This window comes from Amblyraja radiata, chromosome 9 (genome assembly GCF_010909765.2).
Source record: "Amblyraja radiata isolate CabotCenter1 chromosome 9, sAmbRad1.1.pri, whole genome shotgun sequence".
Taxonomy (NCBI): domain Eukaryota; kingdom Metazoa; phylum Chordata; class Chondrichthyes; order Rajiformes; family Rajidae; genus Amblyraja; species Amblyraja radiata.
In genome coordinates, this window is record NC_045964.1 from 8,139,688 (window position 1) to 8,164,416 (window position 24,729).

General features: G+C 47.0%; 1 protein-coding gene across 3 annotated transcripts in view; it reads right to left on the bottom strand.

Moving 5' to 3' along the window:
- LOC116976741 overlaps nt 1–24,729 on the bottom strand; it is a 201,416-nt gene that overhangs the window by 97,737 nt on the left and 78,950 nt on the right. The window lies entirely within an intron of this gene.

Sequence of the window (24,729 nt, forward strand, 5' to 3'; positions counted from 1 at the left end):
CCCATTTCCCATATACTTTCCCTTGCAATTACAGGAGATGCAACACCTGTATCTACCTCCTGCCTCACATCCAATCAGGGACCCTAGCAGCCCTACCAGGTGAGACAAAGGTTCATATGCATCTCTATATAACTAAAAGTCTTCGCCTTGTTTGTGTCTGTGTGTGTGTGTGCGCGTGTGTGCCAATCTGGTTCATTTCTATCTTCTTCCAAACGCTAGGCCACAGCCTTCCTATTATCACACATCCAACTCACATTTTTTCCATGGTGGAGGTAAACATCTTCCCGTCGCATTTCCACCTATATTTCCGGTTATTAATCGTTGAAATTTTAAAAACAGCCAAAACCGCCTTCTCACAGACAGCTTCCAGCCTTGTCACAGTGATGATGTCACAATGCCTCTCACAGTGCACCAATCACAATGGGCTCTTAAGCTGGCTGCCTGCTGCCACAATTACATCACAATGGGACGTTGCCAACGGTAACAATGGGCTCTTAAACTGGCTGCCGACTCCCACAATGACATCACAATGGGACGTTGCCAACGGTAACAATGGGCTCTCAAGCTGGCTGCCAACTGCCACAATGACATCACAATGGGACGTTGCCAACGGTAACGAGGTTGCTGCCCCTCTACCAATATCTGAAGGGGCTGCTCATCAAGTTCTGGTTGCATTTTGGTCCCACTATCCTGGTGTTTGGGCACAAGGCAGGGAGTGGGGAGGGCCGATCGGGGGGGGGGGATCCACCCATCCCCCACACCCCGCACCCCCCCCCAGGGTTAACACTGCCGCCGCTCCCCCCCCCCCCCCACACCTTGGGGGACGGGGCCTAACTGGTCCCACTTGGCCTCTTCGCCTCTAATCTGCATTAGGTGCTCCAATTCTTATATTGACCTTTCTGTCCTGGGTTTCCTCCGTTACCAGAGTGATGCCACACGCAAACTGGAGGAAAGCACTTTATATTCTGTTCAGGTAGCTGACAATCCAACAGTATCAACATGGAATTCTCCAATTTTACTTCGGAGTCACGTGAGTGACTACGTGAAGAAGGGCCGTCCGTCTGCGTGCGCGTCACTGAACGCAACGCGCGCGACGGACTGGCAGAGGCACTGTGTCCTCCCAGTCCGTCGGGATGGGCAGGTAAGGGAAATTGAATTACTTACCTGCGTTCTTTCGGGCTTGAAGCTTTTTGTAGTTTCAGGGCCCAGATGTCGAGGAGACGGTCCGCGGGGAAGTTGGCTGCCGAAGACCGCAGCATTCCCAGTAGCGGGCGACGGTCTTGTTTCCCGACATAGCGCCGGCAACAGAACCGGCAGGAGACTTGTTGCAGGAGGAGGAGCTCCGTTGGTGGTCCTGCAGTACGTAAAACCACCTGCAAGTCAAACAAACCCGTTGACTCAGATGAGTCCGGGGGGAAAAGGGATACCTTCCCCCAGCGGAGAGCGTCTGAGGACGACTCTCCCACATGGAGCAACTTTTTGGAGAAGCTGCTCCAACAATGACCTGCTCTAAAGGAGGGAGCTGTGTCAGCCTACAGCAGGCAGTACCGGGAGCCTCGCACATGGGGCAGCCCAATGTCTTCCCCATTGGAGAGGGAAGTACATATGGAAGAAACCACTCTGAATCAGAGTACAAAAGCAGGGGGGGGGGGGGGGGACCTTCCCAGGGACAAGCAGAAGAAAGGAAGTAAGTAATTAACTTTTACTTATATAGAGCACTGTTTAAGTTAACTTGCATTGACACCAAAGTGCTTTAAATAAAATAAATAATAAGCACAAAAGAAAAGAAATACTTCTGCAATCATCCAGGTTTCACTGGGTGCTTCCCTGGATAGAGATCTAGCAAATGTCTCCTGCTCTGAGGAGAGGAGCATTCACGGTCAGTTTCAGTCTGACCCAAAGCAAGAATCTCATTTAGGCCCGCTGGAGGGGCCATGTCAGCGCAGGTATCCTCAGGGGCCTGCGGCAGCACCTGTTTTCAGGGCTGCCTACAAATCTCACTCTCAGTGGAGGAGAGTGTGAGTGATCAGTAGGTAACTGATCTCGAATTAAAGTATGAACATACTGAAGCACATGCATATGGCCTCAAGAGACAGCAGTTGGCAGAATATCCGCACAAATGCCGGCAAGGGAACAGCGCTATCAGGGTGACTTTGGAGAAACCAGCCGCAGAATCCTCTCTTCAGGTAAGACCAGAAGAAGGAAGCAAAAGCTGTCGGACCAATCAAGGTACCAACGACAAGCAAAACATCATCAGTAGGCGGTAACACACCCCACACCTCCATAGGGGGTAAGCAGTTCACTGGTGGTAGCTTGAAAGCTGGGCACGGAAATATGATCAGAGTCGTCTTTCAAGGCAGACTCAGAATTATGGCCAGAATTGTCCTACAAGGCAGGCTCAGTATGATGAGGTTTTCAGACCAAGACCCAAGCAGAGGTCAGGAGAAACATGGAATCCACACTCCCTACCAGTCCTACTCCCAATCAAGGAGAGAAAAGGAACCCGCATCAGGGGCCTTTGGGCTTACCACAAGACCACCGGTAGCCATGGAGGTAGGTGGGTCTGGGTTTACCGAAACAAGGGATTGTGGACCAGTTACATGTTGGTAATTTTACTCTTGTGTTTTTGTTCAAAATGAATTTCAGATCTGGTTTTAAAAAACAGATAACAACATGTGATTATTTTTTACTGCACAACATACATAGGTTCCAAGCAGACTTGGAACTCGGACCGGAGTTGTCTTCAAGGCAGGCCCAGTATTTTGGGCAGGATTGCCTTCCAGGACAGGTGACAGATGGAGGATGTCACTTCATCCAGGTTTAACTCATTTGTGCAGTACAGACTTTCATAAACAGCAATTTTTGTTACGGTCCAACTACTGCTTTATAGGTGCTTCCTATAAAATGGTCACATGGCATGCATCGATTTCAAAGATGCATACTATTCGGTGTCCATTCACTAAGAACAGGAGATATTTGAAGTTTAACGGGATGGCATGGCTCTGCCAAATGGGTTGACATCAGCTCCTAGACTATTGACTAAACTACGGAAACCAATTCTGGGACTACAAAGGTCTCAAAACCACATAGTAATGGCATATTTGGAGGACATTTTCATTTTGGAGTCACCAAGAATTGGCAGAAGCATCAGTCAAAGCAAACCAAAACCCTGTTTGAAAGAATTGGTTACCTCATCCATCCAGTTAAATCAAAATTGACACCTACAAGGGTAATTGATTACCTAGAATTTACTATCAAAAACAGTAAATATGTTGGTGACTTTGCCTAGGGGCAAACGACAATATTAATTAAGCCTGCTATGATCTGATAGTCAAATACTAGCCATCTATCAGGCAAACAGAGAGTGTAATTGGCAAATAGTAGCTGCATTCCCAGCAGTACATCACGTGCCTTTGCATTACCAGAATTTACAGCAAACAAAGGAACGAACACTCAGATTACATGCAGGCCGAATTGGCAAACTATGGATTGCCAGCAGAAGCCATTGTTGAATAACTATGGTGGATAACGAATGGGAGACAGCTCAAGGGAAATTTTGCTCGAAAGCCATCGGGGGTTCTTCAGACCTATGCAAGCGGCTAAGGATGGGGAGCCACCAACACAGTCTAGAGCTGTGGGGGCAGATGAAATGAGCAAGAGTCTGTAATTCCCCAACACATGGAATCAATTACCCAGAATTGTTGGGGGCACAATATGGACTCAAGGTTCTCTGTAGCGATATGCAACCGGTGCTTGTTCAAATTCAGATTGATAACACCACTGCGGTGGCATATATCCATTAACAAGGGTGGTGTAAAATCTGTATCTTACTACAGATTGTCGAACCTCATTTGGCACTGGTGTATCGAGAGGAATATTTGGGTAATCTACGAGGTAGATATAACACGGTGACAGATGCTGGATCACGAATGTTTAATAACAACACAGAATGGATGTTGAATCAGACAGTATTTAACGAAATAACTACACGATTTGGCATACCAGATGTTGATCCGTTTGCATCTAGACTAAACCATCAGTTACCCAGATATGTGTCCTGCGAGCTGGATCCAGGAGCAAAGGCAGTGGATGCTTTCTCCCTCAATTGGGGAGGAATGTTTATGTATGCTTTCCGCCAATTTGTCTCACAAACCGATGCTTGACATAAATCAAGCAAGACTAAGCCACAGGCATATTGGGAGTGCCAGATTGGCCTACTCAAGCCTGGTCCCCAAAAATGTTGGGAATTATAGTCCAGCCAGTTATGGCTGTACCCAAGAGCAGGAACCTCCACGTGAACCCAGTTACAGGGAGCAATCATCCACTACATGAACGTATTAACTTGTTGGTCTGCAGATTCTGAGGAGGCCATTTCAAGGCATAGGACTGTCCGAACAAATCCAACACAGTTCGGATAACGGATGTCTTGGAGTTCATATCAACTCTGTACTATAACTATAAACAAAGTTATAGTGCAATCTATAGTGCCAGAGGCGCACTCTCCTCCTATCTGATGCCGGAAGCAGGACACGGTTCGGTAGGAACGCACCCCTTTACAACAAAATTCATGAAGGGAATTTACAATTTAAGACCTCCAAGGCCAAGGTACATGGACACATGGGATGTGAGCGTGGTACTAACCCTACTTTGACAGTGGGGACCGCCTATAACAAACCCTGAAGGTGGTATGCTGACAAAGAGTCCAGACACCGCAAAAGCTACGGTTGGACTACATGACCACCAATATGAACAACATAACATTCCTAATCAGGAACCTGATAAAACAGAGCAGGCCAGGAATGCCAGGGATGGAGATCCAGTTCTTGGCATATCCAGAGGACCAACGGTTGTGTGTGTGGTAACATACTAACACCACTATCTGAGAGTTATGGAGAACCTCAGAGGCTCAGAACAATCGGTCCTCATCAGCCATTAAAAAACACACCAAAAGGTGTCAACTCAAACCATCTCCAGATGGTCAAAAGAGGTAATGGCGGTAGCAGGAGTAAACATTTATATGGTTAAATCTCACTCCACCAGGGCTGCATCTACGTCGGCAACAAGAGCTATAGACGTGCCCCTTGACGACATCCTAGTGGCTGCAGGATGGACGAATGAAATAACGGTCCACCGGTTTTATAACAAACCCATAACCGGACTGGGGTTGTTTGCACGTACCATTTTAAGTTCTGTCCCTTGGTTTCCCCCCAAGGTTGGGAGGGGTAACTATTTAAAAAAAACTTTTCTTTCATTTAAAGCATCAGTGTCTTTACTTAACTACGTAATGTCTGAATGCTTTAATGATTACACGCATCCATGATCAATCCATTCAGTGTGTGAGGCCTGGATACGTAACCGGCGTAAAAAAACAGAGCTTTGAAATCTTCACGTAGTCACTCACGTGACTCCGAAGTAAAATAGTAAGGTTAAACGAGAACTTACCAGTTTGAAGTTTGATCTTGATTTTATGAGGAGTTACAATGAACGATTACGTGCCCACCACTCCCACCCTCATACTATCAAGGTCATATGGAAGTTCTAGTTTCTTCACAATCTTACTATTCTCAGGTCTTTTTATCTGTGATTTAACACCGCTGCTTTGAAGATTGACGCTCGCGCAGACGGAGGGCCCTTCTTCACGTAATCGCTCATCGTAACTCCTCATAAAATCAAGATCAAACTTCAAACTGGTAAGTTCTCATTTAATCTTACTATTTTAGATAACTAACCTACAAGCAGTCCCTCTCCCCATCCCCCATTCCTTTTCCCCCTCTCTTCTCTTTGCAACACCTGGACCACACCCATTTCTCCCTTTCCACTTCCAACTATATTCCTTCCTATGGCTTCACATTTCATGCCTCTTCTATCCATTATCACTTGATATCATACTTTGCTCTTCATCTCTGGCCTTTGTCCAACCATCTGCCAATTAACCCACCCCCCCATCACTGTATCCACCCATCACTTGCCAGGCTTTGTCCTGCCCCCACCCAGCTTTTTCATCCCCTACAACAATCAGTCTGAAGGGTCCTGGCCCAACTGTCACCCATCCATATACGCCAGAGATGCTACCTGACCTGCTCAATTACTCCTGCACTCTGTTTTTGTAAACCAGCATCTGCAGTTCTTTGTGCCTAAATAAATTAAAATGATAGCCTTTGAGAAAGGTGGTGCGATTATCAGGGAGATTTTAATCTATGTGAAGACTGGAACAATCTATTTTTGTGCAACGGTTGCCTAAATGAGTTTACAAAATGGTTTAGGGATAGTTTCTTAGAATAGCAATTTGGTCTGCAATCAGCCAGAGATAGGCTCCACTCGACCAGGTATCACGCGACAAGATGAGATTAATTAATTACCCTATTATGAAGGCACCCATAAATTAATATGATTGAATTTTGAGGGAGAGGAGAAGAGGTCAAAGACTTGACTTTTAAATGTATGTACCTATGAGGAAATGAAAATAGAATTTACCAAAAGTAATGGTCCAGGGATTATCATTCATAATACACTGGCAAACATTTTCAAATTACACAGTATCATTTCAATCGGCAAAACAAAATAATTCCAAAGGGGAGGTCGCACCACTCATGGTTAATTTAAGACGTTAGAGAATATTAATCTTACAGAGAATGCATATCATTATGCAAAGTCAGAAGATTGGACAGAATATTAAAACTGCAATGAATGTCGAAAAGGTTATTGAGGGAGGAGAAAATATAAAGAGATAAATCTAATCAGAAACGTAAGAATTTGTACAGTTATGTAAAAAGGAAAATTGGTCCTGTACAATGTCTGACTGGTGAACTAATAATGGAAAGCAAAAAAACGGTATGTAAATTATGGCGTTGGAAACGTGGTGACTCTTTATGTACTGCCTCTATTTGTTTTACACTGCCATCATAGACTTATTGTCATATGCCCCAGATAGAAGAATGAAATTCTTACTTTCAGCAGCACAACAGAATATGTAAACGTAGTACACTGTGAACAATATAATGAACGAGAGAAAAAAGTTCAGTGTGTATACATCTACTCCCAAATACATATAGATCATATCATAGAAATACACACATACATACACACAAAAATCAAGCAATAAATACAATAATAGTCTATCTTGTTCAGAGCCTATTTGATAATGTAGTGTTTGACAGCCGAATGGCTGTAGGGAAGAAGCTGTTCCTGAACCTGGACGTTACAGTTTTCAGGCTTTCTTCCCGATGGCAGGGGTGAAATGAGTGTGTGGCCAGGGTGATGTTGGTCTTTGATTATGCTGACACAGCCTTTTTGAGGCAGCTACTACAGTAAATCCCTTCGATGGTGGGGAGGTCAGCCGATGATGGATTGGGCAGAGTTCACATCTTTTAGCAGTCTTCTTCGCTCCTGGGCATTCAAGTTGCCAAACCAGGCCGTGATGCAACCAGTCAATATGCTCTCTACTGTACACCTGTAGAAGTTCAAGAGAATCCTCTCTGACATACTGAATCTCTGTAATATTCTCAGGAAGTACTTTCTGTGCTTTCTTTATAATTGCATCAGTGTGCTGGGTCCAGGAAAGATCTTCGGAAATATGCCCTGAAATTTGATGTTTTTGACTTTCTCCGCCATGATTATAAACAGGATTGTGGGTCCTCAATCTTCCTCTTCCAAAGTCCACACTCAGTTCATTGGTCTTACTCACATTGAGTGCCAGATTGTTGTGCTGGCACCATTTGGTCAACCGATCGATCTCTTGGACTTATTTATGATTGTGCTCACATATGGTATGATTTTACTGGACTGTACACAAAATAAGGATTTCACTCTATCTAGGTATATGTGACAATAAAATATCTACAATACTAAATTAAACATGTTCTTTGCATCAATCATCACTACAGTGGACAACACAGAAATTGCACTGAATTAGAAATTGGAAGAGGGTGGGGGTGGGATTGCAATCACCAAGGAAGTGGCTGATAGCAATTGCTAGAAATGCTTTTTTGAAATCTTAGCACCTCCACAAGTTCCTCTTTATCCAAAAACAGGTTGGACACCGATTTTCCAACAACCAATGGTCCCCCTGTCCTGTCTCCATCAATGGCGTGGATGAGCAGTTTACCAAGGAGTACAAATACCTTGTAGTGTATCTGGACAGTAGAAACATAGAACATAGGTGCAGGAGGAGGGCATTAAACTGGACTGGACCAGGAACGCTAAGGCTCTTTATAAGAAGGGACAGAGCCGGCTGTACTTTTTGAGAAGGCTCCACTATTTCAACGTCTGCAGTAAGATGCTGCAGATGTTCTACCAATCGGTGGTTGCCAGTGCCAACTTCTTCATTGTCGTGTGTTAGGGCAGCAGGGCGAAGGCTGCGGATGCTAACAGGATTAACAAACTCATCAGGAAGGCTGGCTCTGTCCTGGAGGCAGTTGGATTCATGGGAGGTGGTTTTGGAGAGAGGATGCTCCTCAGACTGCAGAGCACCTTGGACAATACAGCTCACACCCTCCATGACACATTGGTCAACCTGAGGAATACCTTCAGCAACAGACGGGTTCCACCAAGATGCAGCACAGAATGCCACAGGAAATCCTTCTTCCCTGTGGCTATCAAATTGTACAACTCCACCCCTATCTGTCATGGGATAGACTGACTCCCCTCCACACCCCCCCCCCCCCCCCAATCTTTGCACATCCCCAATCCTTTCCACTTGTCACTTTAATTTCATATTTCAAGTATCTTGTGTTTTATGATTGTTGGCAGATCAATTTCCCTCCTGGGATAAATAAAGTTCTATCGTATCTTATCGTAATCCGGAAAAAATTAAAGAGCTCAGTTGAAATTCCCTGAGCGGCCACAGATGGTATTACGAGAGGAGCACTCGTTACGGTCGTGTCCCTCCACCGCAAAAGAATCAACAATGCTCTCAATCTTCTCTCCCAACTGTTTTGCAAAGATCATACTGTAAACCCTCATTTTAACGAACACTTATAACAGATATTGGATATAACAGACGGACCCAAAGAAAGCTGTGTGCCCAGGGGCTAAACGTGAGCTGCAATAGCCGTGGCACCAGAACATGGACTTTGCAGGTCTTTGTTGGTGCACTTTGCAGGCCAGGAGTGGGGTCGGAAGCCGGGGCTCAACAGCCGGGGATACGGTGGGAGCAGGGGATGGGTTGGTAAGTCATTGCATTCACATTCAATTTACATTTGTTTTATTTAAGTTTCCAGCACTCCATGGTGATTTAGATACACAGGAAGGGTGTCATTGTCGGGCCAGGAGCGCATTGTCGTTTTATTATCACATGACCTCTGTTGATCCAGAAAACGGATAATCTAGGAAGGCTCTGGAACCAAGGGTGCCGGAAAATCGGTGTTCAACCTGTATATGGTTACTCTTCAAAGAACTCCCCCCAAAATTAGTCAAACTTACGATTGTCGTCCCTAGATTTTGTAGCCTTGAGGTTTACCAGTGTTGAGGTTTACCAGTGTTGATGATCAGTGAGGGGGAGCTGTTGATGTTGTTATTGGTCTGCCAATGAGAAAAATCAGGAATCCAGTTGCAAAGGGGTCGCAAAGATGCAGAACTCCTGATACAGATGGGGATGAGTGATCCTTCTATAACAGCAAGGAGGATCCCATGCTTACTTGCATTCAAGGTCCAAGGTTTGTTTATTGTCACATGTACCAATTAAGGTAGAGTGAAATTCAGATTGCCATACAGTCATATCAATGAAGAGCAACAAGACACCCAAATAATTTTTTGAACATGAATATCCACCAGAGCGACTCCCACATTCTTCACTGTGATGAAAGGCAAAAAAAGTTTGATCTTCTACCCTTCTTTGTTCTCCCACGGTCGGGGCACTCACACCTTCCGTTGTCGGGGCGATCTTGGCTCCCGCAAACAGCGGTCGAGCCCTCCGCATCGGGGCAATCAAGCTCCTGCATCCGGGGGATCTCAGCTCCCCGTGATCGAACTCCCAAATCGGGGCTGGTCGAACCTCCTGCGGCTTGGAGCATCCCGACATCAGTCTCTAACCGAGACTTTGAGCTCCTCGACGTTGAAATCCGCAGGCTGCAGTTGGAGCGTTGATCCCAGGCAATGCAAACCCGGTGGTCATCCTTGCTTTTATGCAAAAACAAAAGGAAGGCACAAGTAGGAAATTACAGGCTACTCAGCCTTCCATTTGTCAAAAGCAATATATTAGACAGTAGTGTCAAAGATATTATAGCAGGGCATTTGGAAAAATTCAAGCCAATCAGGAAATTCAACATGGTTTTATCACAGGAATTGTGCTTAAACAATTTATTGGAAATTCATGGAGGAGTAATAAGTGCTGTGGATAAAAAGGAAATGCTGCATGTACTAAGATTTCCACAAGGCATTGTGCAAGATAACAAATTGGCTGGAATAGAACCTACAAAAATGTGCACATTTAAAAAGGTTCAAGTCTCGGGTAATCAAACAGCAAGACAGAAGGTTAAGGTGTCTAGATTTCTGAAGTATTTTTGAGACATTTAAACAGCTCAATATGACATGACCGTTGCCAAACCAACACCCACTGACAATCAAGTCATGCTTATCCTGCACACTTCCGGCATGTCCAATTTGATTTGCAAAGCAAGCTACAATTTAAAAAAAATCATAAATCACATTTTAAACTGGTAATAAAGTAGACCAGTAGTGGCAGCAAAGAGTTCTTGTCTATCGAATTTCTAGGATACAGATACTGTAACAAATATGTTCTATCTTTAGACATCAGACAATGTATTTGCCATTCACCAACATCATAACTCTATTTGCAATTGGAGGCGAATAGACGGCTGTAAAAGGCATTTCTAAACATGAAATTAGCAAATCATTTCCAGAATGTGGCAGACAGCCAGATCATAATTCCTCTGGCAACATTACTTTATAAGGAGAGAAAACATTCATTTTTGGCTTCTTACAGCCGAACAACTATATAAATAGTTTTTAAAATATCTCTACTAACTGGACCTATAAAGTTGTTAGCTTCCTTACATAACAAGGCCAAGTCTGGGGTACAGATGAATATTCTCCATGTGTGTGGATCATTGCATTTCCATCAGTACTAAAAAAACCTCCACCCGCCAGGTAAAACCAGCTTCTTGATTGGCATCGCACCCACCATCCTAAACATTCATTCCCTTTTACTCCGAGCACAGAGGTTGCAGGATGCGCCCTCCGCAAAATATACCCTAGTTATTCATCAAGGCTACTCCATCAGCACCTCACAGATCTATAACTACTACCAAATACATGAGGTTTAGGGCTATTAATGTCACATGTTCTGAGGTAGAATGATTTTTTTTTACATGCTATCCAAGCAGATCAGATATACTATACATAGATGCAATCAGCTCAAACTCAAGCACAATAGATAAAACAATGGGGAAGAAACAGTGCCCAATTTGGTTCTCAGCATTGTAGTGCATCAGTTCCTCAGATAAAGTTGAATGTCCACAATGAGGAAGAGGTGAATCGAACAGTCCCTTAGCTTATGGAAGGGCGGTTCAGAAACCTGATACCAAAGGGGCAGAGCTGTTTCCAAACCAAGCTGTAATGGAGCCCAAGAGTGTGCTTTCTATGGTGCATCTATAGAAGTGCATGAAAATGTCCTCATCCCATGAAATGCATCAACATTCCTTCATCATTCAAGTGAGGATTCTCTTCAACTTCTACGGGTGTACAGTAGAGAGAGCACGTTCACTGGTTACATCACAGCCTGATTCGGCAACTTGAATGCCCAGGAGCGAAGAAGACCTCAAATAATTGTGAACACAGTCCATCACGGGTTCTGACCTCCCCACCATAGAAGGGATTTACAGGAATCGCTGCTTCAAAAATGCAGCCAGCATCATCAGAGACCCACACCACCCTGGCCACACACTCATTTCACCCCTGCCATCGGGAAGTAGGTAGAGGAGCCTGAAAACTATAACATCCTGGTTCAGGAACAGCTTCATCCCTACAACCAGCTTCTTCCCTATTACTCATCTTGTTCTCTTCCGGTTTGCGTTGTTTTTAAATTTGCGCAAAAACGGTACCATATATCGCTAGGATTCTTCGCCACCTTACTCACCGTTCTCCTCTGCTCCAAGCGCGCCAAGTTTTGTTCCAATCGGTGGAATATTACAAAAGTTGTGAAGGTTTAAAAAATCGTGAGATCAGCAGATTGGTCTTCTCGTCTGTCAGTCACCTTGAAGGTAACACCCCTTCCGGCACCCGCTGTCAATCACTGGGGCGAGAATAAATCCCTGGAGGCGAGGCTGAGTCCACAAGCCGTGCTGATTGAGTCCGCATCACTTGCTGAGTGAGCCCGTAAGAGTGGAGTCAGGGAAGCCTCTGTGTGGAGTCAGTGAAGCCGCTGTGTGGAGTCAGGGAAGCCGATGAGTGGAGCCGGGTGGTGCTGTGTGGTGCCGCGGCCGGTGTCCACTGAGTGGAGTCCCTCCCCCCCACACACACACCCTCCCCCCCTCCACATCTCCCTTCCCCCCTGCTCCCCACACACCCCCCTCCCCACAACCTCCTTTGCCCCTCCCCATTCCGCCCCTGCCCCCCCACACCACACCACCCCACCCCCCCCACCCCACCCCACCCCACCCCACCCCCCACCATCCCCCCCCCCCCACCACCACCCACACCCCCTCCCCACACACACCCCCTCCCCCACACACATCTGCTCCCCCACACACACCCCCTCCCCCCCACACTTTGTCTCTTGTCAGCAATTGGTCCAGACCCCCACATCCATCACATCGCTGGCCAATGGAGATGGGAGGGTGGGGGTCATTTTCCCACACAAGCCTTAGGTGACTGGGCACTCTGAACCCGAGCACCAAGTTGTAAGCGGCCGAAGGAGCGCATCCCTCGGGACAGCCCCCACTCTCCCACGGCCACGGCCGCTCTCTGCCTCGTCCTCCCCGTGCCGCCGTACTGTGACGGGCTGTGTTTCGGCAGCGCCGGGTGGAGCAGAGGTGAAAGATCAGCACCTACCAACAATGAAGGCACTATGGAACCAGCTGCCGCAATCCGTTCCCACAGGATGGCGTCGGCATTACAACTCAAAAAAGAGTTACTGATTTAAAAACAAAGATGTTACATGTATAAATAGTTCCTACATTCTGGAACCTGGTTAATTAAGTGGGGGGATGGATAGCGGGGGCGGCGATTGCGATGCCGCCCTGGGGTGGAGGGGGGAATAGCGGGGGCGATGCCGCCCGGGGGGAATAGTGGGGCTGATGCCACCAGGGGAGGGGGGGGGAAATAGACTGGGTGGCGGTTGCGATGCCGCCTGGGAGAGGGGGGAATGGCGGGGGCGATGCCACCCAGCAGCGGAGCATCGCACTCACCCACTGTGCGAACTCTTCAACGACTCGATCTGCCGCTGGCGTTGCTGCTGCAAGTTGGTCAGTGGTGGCAGGTGACCGCCGCCGCCATCGCTCTTTGACTGCGGGAATATCCAGCTCATTGCTGGAGGCGTTTTGGGAACTACCCTGGCACAGCAGCTGATCCGGCGCATTAATCCAGACCGCCGGCCATCTGGGGGTCCGACGACCGGCAGCAATCAGTCGACCGTCGCCATCATCCGACCGACACACAGCCCGTCACAGAGTGGCCACACAGGAGAAACAAGGCCGAGGGCGGCCGTGGCCATGGGAGATTGGGGGCTGTTCCGAGGGATGCGCTCCTTCGGCCGCTTACAACTTGGTGCTCGGGTTCAGAGTGCCCAGTCACCTATGGCTTGTGTGGGAAAAATGACCCACACTCTCCCGTCTCCATCAGCCAGTGGTGTGATGGACGCGCCGGTCTGGACCAATCGCTGAGAAGTCCCGCCCCCCCCCTCCCCCCCGTGACATCATGTCCGTTACTTGACTTTTCGACAGAGCGGTCATTCGGTGAGTTGGCTTGTAGGCGACGCAGCCTTTTGGTGAGTTGGCGTTTCGGCAGAGGGGCCTTTCGGTGAGTTTGCTTTTAGGCGTCCCACCCTTTTGGTTAGTTGGCTTTTAGGCATCCCACCCTTTCGGTTAGTTTGCTTTTAGGCGTCCCACCCTTTCGGTTAATTGGCGTTTCGGCTTTGTACGCTTTCGGTTATTTGGCGTTTCGGCTTAATTTCTGTTCGGTTATTTGGTTTCCACTTCTTTGCTTCGGCTTCTCGTCCTTCGACGCCACGTCCACGCACGCGTGTATATACATATACACTGAACATTTTTTTTTCTCTGGTGTACTATGTTTACATATTCTGTTGTGCCACTGCAAGTAAGAATTTCATTGTTCTATCTGGTACATATTGACTCTTGATTTCTAGTTCTAAATCCCGAAACACCCTATCCAAACACACTGTGGAAATTCCTACCCAGAATACACGACTGGTTCAAGTTGATAGCTTACCACCATCCTTTCAAGGGCAAGTAGTGAAGGGAAGTAAATGTTGGCCTTATCAGCAATGTTCAAATCAAAAAAGGAGTTTAAAAATACTTGAAATTTCAATAAGTCTTATTTTGGTCAGTTATTAGACAACTAGCCAAGAAATGCAATCAATGTTCATCCCTATAAAGTATATATCTGTTTATAAACTAAACACAGAATACATGTGAAAGGAAGTAATGTTAGACATTTATCTAACACTAGTTTGGCCAGAGCAGAAGTATGCCATACAGTTCAGGTCACCATAAGAGGAAAGTTATGATTACACTGTAGGTGTTTCCAGGCCCATATCAGATTAGAAGCCTGTGACCAATGGTGTATCACAGGAATCAGTGCACGGTCCACTGATATTGGTCATTAACGATTTGGATGAGAATATATTTGGCATGGCTAGTAAATTTGTGGACATACTAGAATTCTAATATAGTGAAGTAGATTATCTAAATTTACAAGATGTAGATGAACTGATGAAATGGGCCAAGAATGACAGATTGAATTTAACTTGGACATGGGTGAGATGTTGCATTTGGCTAATTAAATTAAAACAAAAATTACACAGTAAATGGCAGGGCCCTGGAGAGTGTTGTGGAACAGGGAGACCTTGTGGTGCAGGTTCCCTGAAAGTGGCAACAGGTAGACAGAGTGGTGAAGATAGCATTTGGCACATATGCATTCATCAATCAGGGAATTGAGTACAAGAGTTGGGTGTCGTTGGCGAGACCACACTTGAGGCATTGTACACAGTTATAGTTGCCAGCTAATGGAGGAATATCATTAAGCTAGACAGGTTCGGAGAGACTGGAACTTTTTTCCTGTCGAGCTCCCTGAAGGTTGATAAGCGAATTTATGAAGGTATATAAAATGGGCATTTTATAGGGCATCAATGGGCATGGATGAGGTAAATGGTCAGTCTTTTTCCCAGGGTAGGAAGAGTCTGAAACTAAAGGGCCCAGATGTTTTGATGTAGATGACCCAAGGGGCATGTTTCTCAACACAGTTGTGGTGGATATATACAGGAAGCTGTAGAGATGGATACAATGACACCATTTGAAAGACAATTATATAATGAGAGGATAGCAAAGGTTTAGAGAAATACTAGACCAAGTGCAGACCCGTTGGGTCTGTTTCCCCAACGGCGTTTGTGGGGGGGGGGGGGTGGCTGCGGCATCACACTCACATTAACCACCCCCCAAACACACATGTGGGGGGAGGGGGGGGAGAAGTGGGGAGGGAGGGGAGAGGAGGAGGAGGAAACGGGAGACAGATTTGGGAGGGAAAGGAGAGCGGGGTAGGGGGTGAGAGAGGGGCATGGGGAGAGAGGAGGGGGGGATGGGGAGGGAGGGGAGGAGGGAGGGAGGGGGAGAGGGGTGGGGGGAGAGAAGTGGAAGAGTGGGGAGGGGGGAGGAGAGGGGTAGGGGCAGTGATGGAAGAGGGACAGAGGGATAGGGGGAAAGGGGCGGGGGAGAGAGGGAAGGGGGGTGGGGGAGAGAGGGTTGGGAGAGGGAGAGGGGGAGATGAGAAGGGGGAGAGAAGTGGAAGAGTGGGGAGGGAGGGAGGGGTAGAGGGGTAGCGGGAGTGGTGGAAGAGGGACGGGGGAGTGGTGGAAGAGGGACAGAGGGGTAGGGGAAGGGGTGGGGGAGAGAGGGGAAGAGAGAGGGGTGGGGAGGGAGAGGGGTGGGGTAAGGGGAGAGAAGTGGAAGAGTGGGGAGGGAGGGGTAGGGGGAGTGGTGGAAGAGGGACAGAGGGGTAGGGGGAAGAGGGCGGGGGGAGAGAGGGAAGGGAACATAGAAATTAAGTGCAGGAGTAGGCCATTTGGCCCTTCGAGCCTGCACCACCATTCAATATGATCATGGCTGATCATCCAACTCAGTATCCTGTACCTGCCTTCTCTCCATACCCCCTGATCCCTTTAGCCACAAGGGCTACATCTAACTCCCTCTTAAATATAGCCAATGAACTGGCCTCAACTACCTTCTGTGGCAGAGAATTCCAGAGATTCACCACTCTCTGTGTGAAAAATGTTTTTCTCATCTCTGTCCTAAAGGATTCCCCCCTTATCTTTAAACTGTGACCCCTTGTTCTGGACTTCCCCAACATCTGGAACAATCTTCCTGCATCTAGCCTGTCCAACCCCTTAAGAATTTTGTACGTTTCTATAAGATCTGCCCTCAATCTTCTAAATTCTAGCGTGTACAAGCCGAGTCTATCCGGTCTTTCTTCATATGAAATTCCTGACATCCCAGGAATCAGTCTGGTGAACCTTCTCTGTACTCCCTCTATGGCAACAATTTCTTTGAGCATTGGGCATTGTGACATCACACGATGGAACGTTCACCAGGTGCTGGTGCTCCTGCAAAGGCATATGTAAATGAATCCATTCCGATTGGACATATGTGAACATTGGGCATTGTGACATCACACGATGGAACGTTCACCAGGGGCTGGGGCTGGGGCTGGGGCTGCTTCTATGGGTGAGAAGCCAGTTTTTTTTTTGAAATATTGGGGGGGGTGGGGAGAAGGATTTGATTAAAAATGTGTACATAAACACGACGAAATGTAATCAGGAGTGGATACTTAGAAAGAAAAGTGAAATCTCTACCGAAATGGAAAAGATCTCGGCGATTCTGCGTCTGGTTTCGGCGTAGCAAGGAATCAAAGGAAGAAAGGCGGCCGGCTTTAATATACATAGCCACAGTTTTAATATATAACTAGACCAAGTGCAGACCCGTTGGGTCTGTTTCCCCAACGGCGTTTGCGGGGGGGGGGGCTGCGGCATCACACTCACATTAACCACCCCCCAAACACACAGGTGGGGGTAGGGGGGGTGAGAAGAGGGGAGGGAGGGGAGAGGAGGAGGAGGAAACGGGACAGATTTGGGAGGGAAAGGAGAGCGGGGTAGGGGGTGAGAGATGGGGAGAGAGATGTGGTGGATGGGGGATGGGGAGAGGGGTGAAGGGAGAGAGGGGTGAAGGGAGAGAGGGGAAAGAGGGGAGGGAGAGTGGAGGGGAAGGGGGAGAGAAGTGGAAGAGTGGGGAGGGAGGAGGAGAGGGGTAGGGGGAGTGATGGAAGAGGGACAGAGGGACTGGCTCAGGTAGACATCTTGGTCAACGTGGACGAGTTGGCCAAAGAGCTTGCTTCCGTACTGTAGAACTCTATGACTGAGTAGGGTGGTCAGAAACCAGGTGTTATGGATTTTACATATTTTTTAGATTTGAGGGGAAACAACATAACATATTTTCATCCTGAGGAGAGTTGAGGCCCGAAACCTTTTGCCTGCACAGTACAAGGATAGACAATAAATAACAGCATTGCCAGCAATAACCAAATCCACAAATAAATAAATTGGTCTTTTCAATGTGGACACGATTAATGGGGGTAGCAAATGTCTGTCTGTCTGTGTCTGTCTGTCTAAAGGTCTGATCTTGGATGTGTGTGTAATTGTTTGTTTGTGTATAGTCACATTTTTTCAAAGAAAACGACGCGCTAACGGTAAGATTTTTACATATTCCGGTAGAGATTTTTCCCGTGTAGTCCGAAATGGCCTTATCTGAAAATGTCCTGCTTTATTTCTTGAGTTATTACTGAAAATGGTCAAAAATCTGACATCTGAATTTAAAAACGACTCTCTTTAGCTGATGATGTGGCAATGGGTCTGCTCCGCGCGCCATCTTCTTCACGCTGCGAGTGACGTCACCCCCCCCCCCCCCCCGACCACTACCCCACCTACCCCCCCCCCCCCCCCCCCGGTTATTGGAAAGACGCAGAAAGTACGTGCAAGTCGGGCCCTGTACTTGCTCCCGAGCCCGGCGACTGGACCTGGGCAGAAGCAGAGCCTGGAGCTGGAGTGAGGGAGTATTGTGTTTGGGAACCAACCTTCCCTAGTGACGCCGTGCGCCCTCCCCCTACCCACCCCTCAAACTCTACCCCCTCCTTCTCTGCCCCTCCCCCCCACTCCCTCTCTGCCCCCCTTCCGCTCCCTCTCTGCCCTCACGCACCGCCCCCTTCCACTCCCTCTCTGCGCCCCCCCGCCCCTTCTGCCTGTCTCTGCCCCTGCCCCCGCCCCCGCCCGCCCTCTTCCCCTGCCCTCTCTCTGACGCTGCCCTCTCTCCCTCTCTAGCAGCTGCTGCGAAATGGGGGCTATGCGTGAGTGGATAGGGCAGGGGATGGGGTAAAAAGAGCAAATGAATATTAATTATATAATATCAAGGGGGGTTGTTAGTGTGTGTGTGTGTGTGTGTGTGTGTGTGTGTGTGTGTGTGTGTGTGTGTGTGTGTGTGTGTGTGTGTGTGTGTATGTGTGGGTGTGGGTGTGGGTGTGTGTGGGTGTGGGTGTGTGCGGGTGTGTGTGGGTGTGGGTGTGGGTGTGGGTGTGTGTGTGTGGGTGTGGGTGTGGGTGTGGGTGTGTGTGGGTGTGTGTTGGTGTGGGTGTGGGTGTGTGCGGGTGTGTGTGTGGGTGTGGGTGTGTGTGGGTGTGTGTGTGTGTGTGTGTGTGTGTGTGTGTGTGTGTGTGTGTGTGTGTGTGTGTATGTGTGTGTGTGTGTGTGTGTAGGGGTGGTTGGTCTGTATGTGACGCCGCAGGCCACCGCCACCCCCTGCAACCGCGCGTTGAGGGGATGTGTCCAACGGGCCCCATTTGGTCTACTCTATACACTTAAAAGTCTGATCTTGTATATTTATTTGTGTATGTGTTTGTGTATAACCTCATCTCCTCGAAAAAACGACGAGCTAACGATAACATTTTTACATATTCCGGTAGAGATTTTCCCCGTGGAGTCCGAAATGGCCTTATCTGAACATTTCATGCTTTATTTCTCGAGGTTACTGAAAATGTTTAAAAATCTGACAAAACTTTGAATTTAAAAACTACTGTTTTTTGCTGATGACGTCACAGTGGGTCCGCATGCCCTTGCAAGTGACGTCACCCCTCAACCTCTCCCTCCTCCCCCGTTATTCAAGACTTTGCCCATCCCCCGCTCCAAAAGACACAGAAAGAACGAGCAAGTCGTGCCCTCCCCGTTCGCCAAGTCTACGTCCCCCCCGAGGACCAAGCAGTGAGGTCCTCGGGTCAGGTCCTCTCTCTCTGCCCTCCCCTCGCTCTGCCCCCTCTCTGCCCTCCCTCTCTCTCTCTCTTGTGTGTGTTTGTGTGGAATCACATCTTCGCGAAAAATCTACGTGGTACCGATAAAATGTTTACATATTCCGGTAGATATTTTTCCCGTCGAGTCCAAAATTTACTTATCTGAAATGTCATGTTTTATTTCTCGACATTACTGAAAATGTTTAAAAATACTTTGAATTTAAAATGGTTTTTACTGTTATAATCATTCCTCACAGCTTCCGACACACTTTGATATAAAGTTGCAAGACAGGAACACTGGCAGAAACACTCTGAACATTTCAGCTCAATGACATCTCACAGCAAGTGCACCCGACATTTGCAACAATGTTGCCATCATAGCTCCTGGCTGGACAGGAGGGGGAAGGTCAATTGGTATTGCAATTGGGGAGGTGCTATTTGGATTTAGTTTTCAACACCAGTGCTGGGGGAGGATCACGAGCTATGATCTTTGCTGAGGAGTGCTCAAATCTTACGTTCGACAAAGGGTCTGCACTTGGTATAGTTAACATTAATATCCACCCATTATTTATTAGCATGTCTCCAACTTGTACATGGCACAAATGGAATTGTTCAATAGTCATTCTGAGCATTTTGAAATGTACATATTACATACGTGAATACATCAAAGTCCCTCACCCTGAGCACAGGATCGCCCCAGGGTTGCGTCCTCAGCCCCCTATTGTACTCCCTGTACACACATGACTGTGTGGCTAGGTTCAACTCGAACTCAATAATTAAGTTTGCTGATGACACTGTTGTGGTGGGCCTGATCTCAGACAACGACGAGAAGGCCTACCGGGAGGAGGTGGCTGATCTAGCACTCTGGTGCCAGGATAACAGCCTCCTCTTGAACATCAAAAAAACGAAGGAGCTGATCATGGACTTTAGGAGGGCACATCATCCGAGGACGTACACTCTATTGAGGATAAATGGGGATCCTGTGGATAGGGTGAACTGTTTTAAATATCTGGGAGTCCACATCTCCGAGGATATGACATGGGCATCACACGCCTCAGCACTCGTGAGTAAGGCAAGGCAGCGCCTTTACCACATCAGGCAATTGAGGAAATTCAGAGTGTCTCCGAGGATCCTCCAGTGCTTCTACACAGCGGCGGTGGAAAGCATCTTGTCCGGAAATATTACCATCTGGTTTGGGAATTGCTCTGCCAAGGACAAGAAGGCTCTGCAGAGAGTAGTGCGTTCCCACTATGGGAACTTCACTCGCCCCCTTGCAGGCACTATACAACAGGAGGTGCAACTCCAGAGCAAATAAAATCATGGGAGACCCCTTCCACCCCTGCAACGGACTGTTCCAGCTGCTACGGTCAGGCAAACGCCTCCGTTGCCATGCGGTGAGAACAGAGAGGTTGAGAAGGAGTTTCTTCCCAGAGGCCATTCGGACTGTAAACGCCTATCTCACCAGGGACCAACTCTACTGAACGTTTTTCCTTCCATTATTTATTATGTAAAAGAATATGTGTGTTATGATTGTGTTTATAATTTGTTTGGTTGTTTGGTTGTTTGTCTTTTGCACAAAAGTCCGCGAGCATTGCCACTTTCATTTCACTGCACATCTCGTATGTGTATGTGACAAATAAACTTGACTTGACTTGACTTGACTTGACATTATTAAAGCAAAATTAATTAAAATGTTAAATATATATTTAGTACTGGCACGCAGGTTTACTTGTTTAAAAGAATTTAGCTGAGAGCTGTGACACTTGGAATTGCACCTTGCATGTACTGTCTTCAGCTGCAACACTTAGGCGACTATAGGCGACTAGGCTGTCGCCACATGGTCGTTTGGATGTCGCCTGTTTGGTCTCTTCAGTCGCCCAAAGAGTCATGCCCAGTTTTGCTAGCCCTTGCTGTCTCCTCCCCTTCCTTAACTCTCGAGCTGTCTCCTCCCATACCCCCGCCCTCGGGCTCCTCCTCCTCCCTTTTTCCTTCCTTCTCCCCCCCACCCCCATCAGTCTGAAAAAGGGTTTCGGCCCGAAACGTCGCCTATTTCCTTCGCTCCATAGATGCTGCTGCAACCGCTGAGGTTCTCCAGCATTTTTGTGTACCTCCAGTCATGCCTTTTTTATGGTCGCCGCTGGATTTTGAAATGTTCGAAACTTTTTGGCGACAGTCGGCGCCTGAGGGTTTGACGCCAACGATAGTAGCCTGATGTAGTGCTGTCGCCAGGATGTCGTAGTTTATCGCCTGGATGATGTAGGTTGTCGCCAGGATGACGTAGGTTGTCGCCAGTGCTGACTTTGGTGAATTCCATTGGAGACTACCTACGTCAACCTACGTCAACCGGCGACAGGTACCGGCGACTGAATTGTCTTACCTTGTTGTAGCCTGTCGCGGGTGGACGTAGGTTGTCGTAGGTGTGGGTCGGAGGTGGACGTCCAATGGGTCACCGGTTGTCGGTAGCTTGACGTCGACTAGGACGTAGGTTGTTGTAGACATTGTCATAGGGGGGGTCCAGTTGCCGGTTTTTCGGCGACCTGCTATGACTAGGACAGTCGCCGAAAAAAATCGCCTAAGTGGGACAGGCCCATTAGTTCCTCAGACAGCAACAAACAATCTGGCAGACACCAAAGACAAACATTCACTTGTTCAAGTATCATTTCCCTATTATTATTGGCAACGTCTCAGCTAATTGAAGGATATATATGGATTGAGGAATAGGATTACTTGGAAATAATCTTTGTTTGTCTTCTTGGCTATAGTTGCAAGGAACAGATATTTCTTCCACTTATGGCTGATCAGACAGGACAGGAAACTTTCTGCATTCAAGAATAATTAAAGAAGGATCTTACTCTGACGGACGGTGGTCAAACCGAGAGTCAGGTTTTTGTTGCCAGAGGTAACTCCCTATCTCACCACGTGCAAATAATCTGCCTCCCTGGTGCCAAGGTCTCGGATGTGTCTCAACGCATCCAAGATATCCTGAAATCAGAGGGAGAGGAGCCTGAGGTTGTGGTACATATTGGTACAAATGACATAGGTAAAAAAAGTGAAGAGGTCCTGAAGGGAGGATTTAGGGAGTTGGGAGGAGAGTTAAGGAAAAGGACCAAAAAGGTAACAATCTCAGGATTACTGCCTGTACCACGTGACAGTGAGAGTAGGAATGGAGCGAGGTGGAGGATAAATGCGTGGTTGAAAGACTGGTGCAGAGGGCAGGGATTCAAGTTTCTGGATCATTGGGACTTCTTTTGGGGAAGGTGGGACCCGTACAGAAAGGATGGGTTGCACTTGAACCCGAGGGGGACCAAATCCTGGCGGGGAAATTTGCAAAGGTCACTGGGGAGACTTTAAACTAGAATGGTTGGGGCGAGGGACTCAAATAGAGAAAGCTAGTAGACAGAATGGGAGGCAGGAAGCAGAAAAGGGAAGCACTCGGACACAAGAGGAGAAAGAAAAAAAAGGAAATAAACAGAGAAGAGGAGACGGGGGGTTTCTTAAATGTGCATATTTTAATGCTAGGAGCATTGTAAGAAAGGTGGATGAGCTTAGAGTCTGGATAGACACCTGGAAGTATGATGTTGTGGCGATCAGTGAAACATGGTTGCAGGAGGGCTGTGATTGGAAACTAAATATTCCAGGATTTCGTTGCTTCAGGTGTGATAGAATTGGAGGGGCAAGAGGTGGAGGTGTTGCATTGCTAGTCAGGGAAGATATTACAGCAGTGCTTTGGCAGGATAGATTGGAGGGCTCATCTAGGGAGGCTATTTGGGTGGAACTGAGAAGTGGGAAAGGTGTAGCAACACTTACAGGGGTGTATTATAGACCGCCAAATGGGGAACGAGAATTGGAAGAGCAAATATGTAAGGAGATAGCAGATATTAGTAGTAAGCACAAGGTAGTGATTGTGGGAGATTTCAACTTTCCACACATAGACTGGGAAACACATTCTGTAAATGGGCTGGATGGTTTGGAGTTTGTAAAATGTGTGCAGGATAGTTTTTTGCAGCAATACATAGAGGTACCTACTAGAGGAGGGGCAGTGCTGGACCTCCTGTTGGGAAATGAGACGGGACAGATGGCGGAGGTATGTGTTGGGGAGCACTTCGGGTCCAGTGATCACAATACCATTAGTTTCAATATAATTATGGAGAAGGTCAGAACTGGACCTAGGGTTGAGATTTTTGATTGGAGAAAGGCTAACTTTGATGAGATGCGAGATGATTTAAAAGGAGTGGACTGGGACATTTTGTTTTATGGGAAAGATGTAGAAGAGAAATGGTGGACATTTAAAGGGGAAATTTTAAGAGTACAGAATCTTTATGTTCCTGTTCGGTTGAAAGGAAACAGTAAAAATTGGAAAGAGCCCTGGTTTTCAAGGGAAATTGGACATCTTGTTCAGAAAAAGAGGGAGATCTACAATAATTATAGGCAGCATGAAGTAAATGAGGTGCTTGTGGAGTATAAGGAATGTAAAAAGAATCTTAAGAAAGAAATTAGAAAAGCTAAAAGAAGATATGAGGTTGCTTTGGCAAGTAAGGTGAAAGTAAATCCAAAGGGTTTCCACAGCTATATTAATAGCAAAAGGATAACGAGGGATAAAATTGGTCCATTGGAGAAACAGAGTGGGCAGCTATCTGCAGAGCCAAAAGAGATGGGGGGATATTGAACAATTTCTTTTCTTCGGTATTCACCAAGGAGAAGGATTTTGAATTATGTGAGGTAAGGGAAACGAGTAGAGTAGTTATGGATACTATGAGTTTCAAAGTAAAAGAAGTACTGACACTTTTGAAAAATATAAAAGTGGATAAGTCTCCAGGTCCTGACAGGATATTCCCTAGGACATTGAGGGAAGTTAGTGTAGAAATAGCCGGGGCTATGACAGAAATATTTCAAATGTCATTAGAAACGGGAATAGTCCCCGAGGATTGGCGTACTGCGCATGTTGTTCCATTGTTTAAAAAGGGTTCTAAGAGTAAACCTAGCAATTATAGACCTGTTAGTTTGACTTCAGTGGTGGGCAAATTAATGGAAAAGTTACTTAGAGATAATATATATAAGCATCTGGATAAACAGGGTCTGATTAGGAACAGTCAACATGGATTTGTGCCTGGAAGGTCATGTTTGACTAATCTTCTTGAATTTTTTGAAGAGGTTACTAGGGAAATTGACGAGGGTAAAGCAGTGGATGTTGTCTATATGGACTTTAGTAAGGCC